The 10,492-nt window shown below is 48.5% G+C and overlaps 1 pseudogene; it reads right to left on the reverse strand.

Moving 5' to 3' along the window:
- Positions 1-6,754: 6,754 nt before the first annotated feature.
- LOC112067511 (myosin-9-like) lies at positions 6,755-9,275 on the reverse strand (annotated as a pseudogene).
- Positions 9,276-10,492: the final 1,217 nt, after the last annotated feature.

The following is a 10,492-nucleotide window of genomic DNA, read 5'->3' on the forward strand; positions in this document are numbered from 1 at the left end:
CCTACTCCCTTTTCTGTACAATAGTTCTTTTTTTTTTTTTCTCTTAGCAAAAGCAGCAAGATTTAGGTTCTAGTCTTAATTCCATCAAACTGGGCTTTCTTACTGTCTTCCTGTATCTGAGGAAGCCTTAGATGATGCTTCTTGGCATGGAGTATTTTGAAAGGTTATTTGCGAGACTACTTGGCAGGTTCTAGTTGACCACATATATTTTTTACTCAATTCTCTGGAAGAAATTGTAACAGGTGGTATCAGTTGTGATGCTTTGGCTGCAGTAACAAAAGCCAGTTCCCGGTGGCTTATGCAATAAGGATGCTCAAGGACTCACAGAACTGAGATTCCAAAATTGGGTGGAGTGTCAAGTGACAGGCCTACCACCTTCACTTCTCTCCACTCTTTCAGCTCTACTTTGCTTCCTATGCTGCTCATCTTGTCTTGTGATCTCAAGATGACTGTGGTCATCAAGGGCTAAGGTGGGGAAAGGAATAGAGGGGGGAAGACAGAGAGAGACAGAGAGAGAGACAGATGAGAGGGACTTGGATTTCTCTCAAGAGTCCAGAATTTTTTCCCTCAAAACTTCTGGAAGACAAATTCATTTGTTTTACTGGCCAATATTTCCTTAATTCAGTCCATCCCTAAGTCAGTTGCAAGCAAAAACACTGCATAATTGGCTTTGACCCAACAGAGCCCATCTCTTGATGGCAGGGACCTGCCTTAAGCATCTTTTGTAGGTGCCTCAGACCAAAACACTGTGATTTGCCCATAATGGATACCCAGGTATTTATTTAATTCAGTCATTTATTTAAAATGTATATCAAGTGCCTATTCTTTTCCAGGTCTCAGGACTAAGGATTTATCAGTGAAAAAAATTATCAGTGGTAAAACAATATGTTCCTGTTCTCTTGGAGCTTACAGTCCCGGGAAGGGGGAGATGGTATACAGCAAACAAATAAGTCAATCGAGTGACAGGAAGTGATTTGTGAAATCTAGTGATCTTAAAAGTGTAACTCAATTCACAAGAACTGGCTATTAGTGGCCGATTTATGAGTGTCCTCCTAAGCCAGAGGTGAGACATAACGCATATATAAGATGCTCCAGCAGATGCAGAACATAGTACAGAATCATGTTCAAATCGCCACACTTCTGTTTTCTTAATCCTACTTACTTAGACCTGATTGGCCCTCACCTACACTTGTAGGTTTAGAGTCCTTATTTCTTGCCTCTTTTGAGTCTTCCTTAATAATTTTCTGCTTTTTAAGCCTTCCCTTGTCTGTGAAGACCCATCATCTACTGCTGGATGAATTGGCTGATAACAGTGAGCCATTTTCTTGTTCTCCCAGGACTGGTGTTAGGACCATATGAGATGCTCTACTCCTTCATCTGACCTACAGTGTTTGAAGGTAGTAGCATAACTGTCTTGCAGATGGAAAAACTGAGCCCCTACGGATTAAATAATTTGTTCAGTGTTATACAGCTAGAATATACCAGGGACACGATTCAAATCCACTCTCAAGGTCCTCTTGAGCAAATCTAATATGAAATTCTACCTCTGTTCGCAAATGTTTCTTATGTTAAGTGTGTCCCTCCTAAGACGGTAGAACCTATGTTACACATCTCTTCTTTCTTCCCCACATTTCTGGTACATAACACTGTCCTGAGAGTAGAGTAAAATCGATAAATGATTGAGGGTAGAGGGCTTCTCGTTTGTGTGAAAACAATATAACAGCAACCTTGGAATAACGTTTTTCAAAAAGAATAGTAAACGGTTATTTTCAGCCACGTGACAGCTAAGATATTCAAATAATAAATGAATTTACTCTGATGGTCATGCAGATAGATATTAATGTGGCATTGAAGCGTTTCCATCACTTACACGGGCATGCATTGGCTCTAACCATGACATCATAGAAGCATCAAGGCCTTTAAAAATAGTGATCAGGGAACAACATGGATCATAATTTTTTTTTTTTTTTTTTTTTGTGGTATGCGGGCCTCCCCCTGCTGCGGCCTCTCCCATTGCAGAGCACAGGCTCCGGACGCACAGGCCCCGGACGCACAGGCCCAGCGGCCATGGCTCACGGGCCCAGCCGCCCCGCGGCACGCGGGATCCTCCCAGACCGGGACGCGAACCCGGTTCCCCTGCAACGGCAGGCGGACGCGCAACCACTGCGCCACCAGGGAAGCCCAGATCATAATTTTAAAACAACCCTTCTTCATGCTTTAAAGCACAACTGTTACCAACAATCATAACAACTCAAGTTTACGGTTGGAGAGCGAGCCTGCTGAGCTGTTGCTGCACTGCCTGATGCTCACATGGGATCCAGAGACCATCAGTCTGCCTCCGCTATTCAAATAATGCACACCCACTGTAAATGCCTCTCGGAATTTATGCCACTCGTCAAGAGTCATTCATTTGGATGACCGGTACCCTGCTCAACCAAAATTAAAAAAAAAAATTAATACACTTCAGTATGATTTAGTACATATAAACATGGTGATCGTAAATCAAGAGAATTTCCCCAATAGGAAAAACATAAAGTTTCCAGATCCATTTTAGAAATCTAAACAATTCATGCTCTGGCCCCCAACTGTCATGGGATCTTGGAATTGTGGTGTTATGGGAACCTGGAAAACTGTGAGCACCCATCCCGCTCCCCTTTGCAAGGCCTCCTGTCAACAAGCCCAGACACAGGAAAGAAATGTTAGACACCTGTAGAGTGGTGTTTAACAGTTTGTTCATTTTTAAATTATAGAATTATATTACACATATATTCTCCTATGAAATTGTGTTTCGTGACTATCAGGGAAACAGCTGCTGAAACAAACAGAACCTGAAGTGTAGAACAACTGAGATACACTAGAAGATTCTTTCTTGCTCACATAACAGACAAGGCAGATGTTCTTTGTTCATGACGGTGATGTTCCTCCAACCGTGGAACCACTTGGTGGTTCAACAACCAAGGCTGATTGAGGTTCTAACATTCTCAACACAAGTTCTCGGAAGCGTCTGTGGTCTATTTCATCCTAGTCATCCAGAAGAGCTTGGAGAAGCATGTGCAGAAGATTTCGACAAACTCTGCCTGGGGGCTTCCCTGGTGGCGCAGTGGTTGAGAGTCCGCCTGCCGATGCAGGGCACACGGGTTCGTGCCCCGGTCCGGGAGGATCCCACGTGCCGCGGAGCGGCTGGGCCCGTGAGCCATGGCCGCTGAGCCTGCGCGTCCGGAGCCTGTGCTCCACAACGGGAGAGGCCACGGCAGCGAGAGGCCCGCGTACCGCAAAAAAACAAAACAAACAAACAAACTCTGCCTGAAAGTGGTTTCTATCACGTCCCCTCACATGGCATTGCCTAGGACTCTGTCCCATGGTGAACCTAGCTGCAAGGGAGGACGGAGAACATGGCTGTGGCTATGTGCTTAGAAAGAAGAGAAGAATGTGCATTTTGGTGAATGGTGGCTCTCCCTGTCTCAGTGATAAATGTCATTTGCTCTACAGAAACTTTTCCCAGAGTTATCCTACATCTTGCTTCTCAGTGCCTACCGGTTCCCTCCTAGGGCTTCTCTGAATTCAGTATTCATTTTGGCACAAAGTTAAGACTCATAAGAAGGTAGTCAAATGGTACAAAATTCCAGTTATAAGATAATTAGGTATTGGGATGTAATGTAGAACCTGAGGACTATAGTCAACACTGCAGTGTGATATATACAACAGTTGTTAAGAGAATAAATCCTAAGAGTACTCGTCACTCAGCACGAGAATTTTTTTTTCTACTTTTTTTTTTGTATCTATGCAAGATGATGCATGTTAACTAAGCTTATTGTGGCAACCATGTCACAATATTTGTAAGTCGAATCATTATGCTGTACACCTTGAACTTGTACAGTGCAGTATGTCAATTATATCTCAATAAAACTGGAAAAAATGATTAAGAAGAGAGGAAAGGACAGAGAAGAAAGTGATTGAGATAATACTGAAGACTGCTTTAATTGAACTGAAACAGAAAAACAGTATCTTCATGATGATCACCCATCATTTACAGGAAATAATAAATTGACCTTCGGTCTTCTCACCTCCTCACTAGCCGTCAGTGTCCTTCTCTCATAAGCCTCATGTGCAAACCAGTAACTGTCTCCACAGTTTACCTCTGAATGCTCCCTCACCCCCATCCTAAAATGAACTAATCAATTCATTCTCCTTCAGCAATGCTCATCATCATAAGAGATGCAGGTGCAATATTTCTGGAAATCCACTCTCTCATAGTTTGCTGAATATTTACTAAGCTTGCTTATGAAAGGTCTCACAAATCCTCTGCTTAGCTCACTTCGCCTTTCTGCAGTAGAACAGAGTTCAAATTAGGTTCCGTGCCTGAGAATGAGTGAGAAGGTGGGATGGATTTCCAAAATAAAGCAACTTACCTGGGTCCCTTTAAGTACGTTAGAGACCACAGACCCAATCAGAGATTTGAGGTACCCTCTAAGGGAACCCCCTGAGGATTCAACCAAAGTTTTCTAAGCTAAAAGAGTTGATGTCAGTCAGACAGAGATAGACAAGTATTGCATGATATCACGTATATGTAGAACTTAAAAAAGCCAAACTTGTGAAAACAGAGGGTACAATGGTGGCTACCAGGGGATGGAGGGTGGGGAATAATAGAGATGTTGTTTAAGGGTAGAAACTTACAACCAGTGGTAAATAAGCCCTAGAGATCTAAAGCACAGTATTGTGAACATAGACAACAATATTGTATTACAAACATCAAACTTGCTAAGAGACTACAGCTTCATTATTCCAACCACGAAAAATGAAGGATAATTACCTAATATGATGGAGAAGCTAGTTATCCCTACAATGACAATCATATTATAATATATAAATGTATCAAATTAACATGTTGTACATCTTAAATTTATTCAATGTTATATGTCAAATATATTGATATTTCAATACAAGGTTTTTAAAAATATATATTTTTAAAGTGTTGATGTCAGTACACCATAAAACTATATTTGAATGCTGTGTTGATTTCAATGACCACAGAGGCCACTTCAAGTGTAGCATGATGACCCACTGGAGAGCCTCCGTTCTTTATGTACTCATATTAAGGAGGAAATTTCCCCCATCCAGGACTTTGAAGTTCATTGAAAAACTATGAAATCATATTCCTGACATTTTTGAGGGCTTTATTTCATTTTGGTATTTCTGAGTGCAAAGATAACCTTTCTTGTGAGTTTCCCTACCCTGTTTTTCACCTATACTCCTTCCTTCTCTTTCCCTCTCCCTGCTAAATTTCTCTCTTCTCTCTCCTCTAAAACTTGGGGACTAAAATTGGTCCCAAGAGAGAAAAAAGGAGAAGCAAGAGGACCCCTTGAAATGTTTCATTCCCTACCTCTCCTGCAATCTGAGACCGTCCCCAAGGAGATTTTAGCCTGGTCACCTCCCTCCCATCTTCCTCTTCCTCTCCAAATTTGTGCAGATGACAGCAACATGATGGATCCCAGGATGGTAGATTTTTTTTTTTTTTCATAGCACAAGGTTCTCTTTATTGTGATGCTCAGTGGAAAACATCTGTACACCAGCTCACTGTAGTGGTGACAGCTGCAACCACGCTAAGGCACTTTCATTATATAAAAAAAGGGCATGGTGGGAGTTCTGTTCACTCCTTTGTGGCTGCAACTGGGACCTGAATTCAGAGCTTTTTAGGCATATGTAGCTTTTATATAGCTTCATGATTTCTTGAGAGTTTGTTTCCTTAAAAAAAAAAACAACCTTCTTTGCCATAAGTAAGTCTAAATGCAGCATATACAAAACAATTAGGAATACAGGGAAATTCAGCCACCAGTGTAGACCAGTGTAGGACAAGCTACTCTCTTCTAGACGTGGTTCCAAAGGAAAGGCAGTGATAAAGACTTGGAATTTTACCATTTATTACAGTTAGAGGGAGAAAATACAACTTTTTCTTTTCTTTTAAAAATATCTGTGCAGATGGTAGAGTCTTGAATTATACTGATCTGTCAACGGTGCAGATCTCCAGTCCTGGAGAAGGTCCCTTTCCACTGCTCTGGCTGTCAGACTCGGGACAAGTCCCTTAACCATTAAATATATCTGGTCCCCGAGGGTGTTGGGAGAGGCCAGTGTTGGCCTCTCCAGCTTGGCCCCTGGGCCCTGTCTTCTCAGCCCAACAGGCTGAGAAGACAGTCCCGTTGCAGCAGGGGCGGGCTGCCCTCGGCAAAGGAGGGAAAGGGGTCATCGCTGCACTTGAGACATTTCAGAATTAGGAAGGTGACAGTGGCGCCGCCGCCCGGCAGGGGTGGGGAGGAACGCCCCTCCCTCCCCAGCCAGCATCCTGTGCCCGGCACAGAGGTGGGACCCCTTGGCCTGCTCATGCCGGACCACCCAGAGCCCACGGGAGTGGGGGGCCGCGGGGGTAGAGGGTGGGAGGTCACCGCGTGTGATTGCCAACAGCAAAGAAGGGAGAGGGTGGCGGAGGCGGGGGAAGGTGACAACTCTTCTGGGGCGTCGGGCTAGCAAAACTCCATAGTCTGAAGAAAACTAGACTCTTAGGAAAGTCTCTTGCCCATCCCCGGAGGCCTGCCCTCCTCACCTCACCATCCTGTGCTTTGTGGCAAGGGATTGGGGGGCGACCCTGCGGGGGACTCTGCTCCTGGGCCAGGGCCCAGGTCTCCGACTCTTTGGTATCAGATTGGGGGCGGGGGTGGGAGGGGAGCAGGAGTGGCCGCAGCAGAGGAAGCCGGAAAGCCCTTCAAGGAGGCCTGGGGGGATGGGCGGGGAGGTGAGGCCTGAGGTCCCCTGGCCTGGGGGCACGAGGTGGAGTCACAGTCACAGCAGTCCCCGGAGGGAGAAAGGGATGCTGCGGAGGCTGGGAAGGGGAGGTGGAGTCGTCGTTGTCGTCCGTCTCGGGCAGCAGGAGAAGAAGTGTGTATTCGGCCGCTTTGGCCTCAGCCCCATCGGCTCTGCCGTCCACCAACTCGTCCGAGCGGTCGCCGGCACGACAAACGGCAGGTCCCCACGCCTGAGCTCGTTGTTGAGCGAGCTGGGTTCACGGCGTCCAGGGTCTACGTGGCGTCCTCCAGCTCGCGCCGCGGTTTCCGGCGCGAGGCATTAGCCTGCTGGGCCTCCTGCATCCGCCGCTTGAGCTGCTTCAGGCGGGTGGGCGCCTTGTCCGCCTAGCGCTCCCTGGTCTCGTTGTCCAGCTGCTCCTCCAGACGTGAGATCGTGGCCTCGAGGGCGGCGATGGAGCCCTTGCACTTGGACTTGACAGTGCCCTCCACCTCCTGCAGCTGGACCTGGAGCTCCTTGTTCTGGCGCTGCAGCTGCTGCCACGCGTTCGCGTTCAGATGGGCGCTGATCTGGTCGATCCGCAGGTTCGCCTTCTTCAGCCTGTCGTTCACCAGCGCCGTGCTGCCCTGCTCCTCCGTCAGCTCCTCCGCCAGCTGCGCGATGCCGGCCTCCAGGCGCCGCTTCTCCTCCAGCGCCGGGGCACCTTTGCCGCTGCTGTTGGCCCTCTGGTCAGCCAGCTCATCCCGCTCCTGCTGGGCCTGGCGATTGGCACGCTCGGCAGCTGCCAAGCTCCTCCTGCAGCTGGATCACCTCGGCCTCCATGCTCTTCAGCTTCTTCTCGTTGTCCCTGGCCTGCGCCAGGATCTCCTCGCGGGAGTCGTCAGTGTCCTCCAGCTCCTGCAGGCATCTGGGCCTTCAGCTTCGTCCCGGTTCGTTTGATGGCTTTGTCCCGGTTCTTTTTTTTTTTTTTTTTTTAATTTTATAGATTTCTGTCTTTAAATTTATTTATTTATTTATTTATTTTTGGCTGTGTTGGGTCTTCATTTCTGTGTGAGAGCTTTCTCTAGTTGCGGCGAGCGGGGACCACTCTTCATCGCGATGCGCGAGCCTCTCGCGGTCGCGGCCTCTCTTGTCTCAGTAGTTGTGGCTCACGGGCCCAGTTGCTCCGCAGCATGTGGGATCTTCCCAGAGCAGGGCTCGAACCCGTGTCCCCTGCATTGGCAGGCGAACTCTCAACCACTGCGCCACCAGGGAAGCCCTTTGTCCCGGTCCTTGTTGGCCGAGTCGATGTGGGCCTCCCGGTCCTTCAGGTCCATCTCCAGCCTCTTCCAAGCTCCACGGCCATGGAGCGCTGCTTCCTCTCATCCTCCAGCTCGGCTTCCATCTCCCGCATCTGTCTGACCGGCTGCTGCTTCCCCTCCGCTCTTCTCGTCGCAGCCCTGCAGGTCCCACTCGAACTGGGCCTTCATGGCCTACAGGTTCACCTCCAGCCGCAGCTTGGCATCCTTGGCGGCCGCAGCTTATCCTCCAGCTCCTTGAGCTGGGTCCTCATCTCCTCCCCCTGCTGCCCCAGGGCCCGCTTGGACTCCTCCAGCTCGTGGACGCTTTTGTCGACGTTGTCCTGGGAGCTCATGAGGTCCTCCATCTCCATGCGGACCTGCTTGAGCCGCTGCAGCTCCACCTTCTGCCCCATGGCCTCCTCCATAGCCCGGGCCAGAGACAGCGCCTTGCTCTCCTTCTCCCGGTTCTCCGCCTCTGCCCACTTGCGCTCCTCCATAGACTTGTTGGAGACGGTCTCCTCCTCGGCCACGAGCAGGCCGTCCAGCTCCTGCTGCAGCCGCGTCTTGGTCTTCTCCAGCTGGTCGTAGGCGGCCACCTTCTCCGCCTAGCGCTGGCTCAGCCCCTCCAGGTCCTTCTGGAACTTCCTCTTGGCCTCCTTGGCTGTCTCCAAGCACCCCACGCCGTCCTCCATCTTCTTCCTCTTGTCGGTGACCTGGGCGCGCAGGGTGGCGATCTGCTTCTCGAGGTGCCGCTTCTCCTCCTCCTCCTCCTCCTCCTGCAGCCGCTCCTTTAAGGAGTTCTTCTCATCCTCTGCCTGCTTCAGCTTGGTGCTCAGACTCAGCTTCTGCCGTGTTCTCCTCCTGCAGGAGCTCCTGCGTGTCCTGCAGCCATGACTCCAGAGCAGAGAAGTCCTTGGTGAGCTTACTGGACTTGCTGTCTGACTGCGTGAGAAGAACCATCACATTGTTCCAGCTCGACCTGCAGCTTGAAGACCTTGTCGGCTAGCTCCGTGAGCACGCACTCTCCCTCAGTGAACTTGACCTGCAGCTCCTGCTGCCTGCTTCAGCTTGGTGCTCAGACTCAGCTTCTGCCGTGTTCTCCTCCTGCAGGAGATCCTGCGTGTCCTGCAGCCATGACTCCAGAGCAGAGAAGTCCTTGGTGAGCTTACTGGACTTGCTGTCTGACTGCGTGAGAAGAACCATCACATTGTTCCAGCTCGACCTGCAGCTTGAAGACCTTGTCGGCTAGCTCCGTGAGTGAGCACGCACTCTCCCTCAGTGAACTTGACCTGCAGCTCCTGCAGCTGGGGGGATGGTAGATTTTATCTCATAAAACTAATGTCAGGAGGATCTCCAACTGTCAGTAAATATGTTATCAAAAAGCTGCTAAGGAAAAAAAAAAAAAGGCTGCCAAGGGCTTGACATTTATTTTAAATAGTACTGCTATCCCTCTCCTTTATAGAACAGTTGCCTCCTAGACCTCTAAATTTAAGGAATTCTTGAATTAAAACATCCTCATTCTGGGAACAGCATACAGTTATGGTTGCAAAACTTAGGAGTCCCGTTTCATCATTATAATTTGATGATCTCATTCTTTTTTTGTTGTTTTTTGTTTTTGCGGTACGCAGGCCTCTCACTGTCGTGGCCTCTCCCGTTGCGGAGCACAGGCTCCGGACGCGCAGGCTCAGCGGCCATGGCTCACGGGCCCAGCCGCTCCACGGCATGTGGGATCTTCCCGGACCGGGGCACGAACCCGTGTCCCCTGCATCGGCAGGCGGATTCTCAACCACTGCGCCACCAGGGAAGCCCATGATGATCTCATTCTTAAACTGCTAAACATTCTTAAACAGCAGGGTGTTGTAGTGGAAGTTGCATTGGGGTTTTACATCAAAGAACCCCAGGATGAAATCTGGACTCTGTCACTTAATACTAGTATAACCTTGGGCAAATTACATGCCCCTTCTGAACCTCAGTTTACACGTTTCTACAATGGGGAGAATAATTCCTATATTTTTAAGAGTGGTGATTAAATGACAGGTTGTACATACTGTGCTCAACATTTTAGAGACACAATCTTTTCTGGCACTATGGGCATCTTTAGGGAAGTCACCTTGTATCTGACCTTGTATTAAGAAATAAGTGATATTCCATTGTATATATGTGCCACATCTTCTTTATCCATTCATCTGTCAATGGACATTTAGGTTGGTTCCATGTCCTGGCTATTGTAAATAGTGCTGCAATGAACATTGTGGTACATGTCTCTTTTTTTTTTTCTTGTCTATTTTTTTTTTTTTTGTGGTACGCTGGCCTCTCACCGTTTTGGCCTCTCCCGTTGCGGAGCACAGGCTCCGGACGCGCAGGCTCAGCGGCCATGGCTCACGGGCCCAGCCGCTCCGCGGCATGTAGGATCTTCCCGG

The sequence above is a fragment of the Physeter macrocephalus genome, chromosome 12 (assembly GCF_002837175.3).
Source record: "Physeter macrocephalus isolate SW-GA chromosome 12, ASM283717v5, whole genome shotgun sequence".
Classification (NCBI taxonomy): Eukaryota; Metazoa; Chordata; class Mammalia; order Artiodactyla; family Physeteridae; genus Physeter; species Physeter macrocephalus.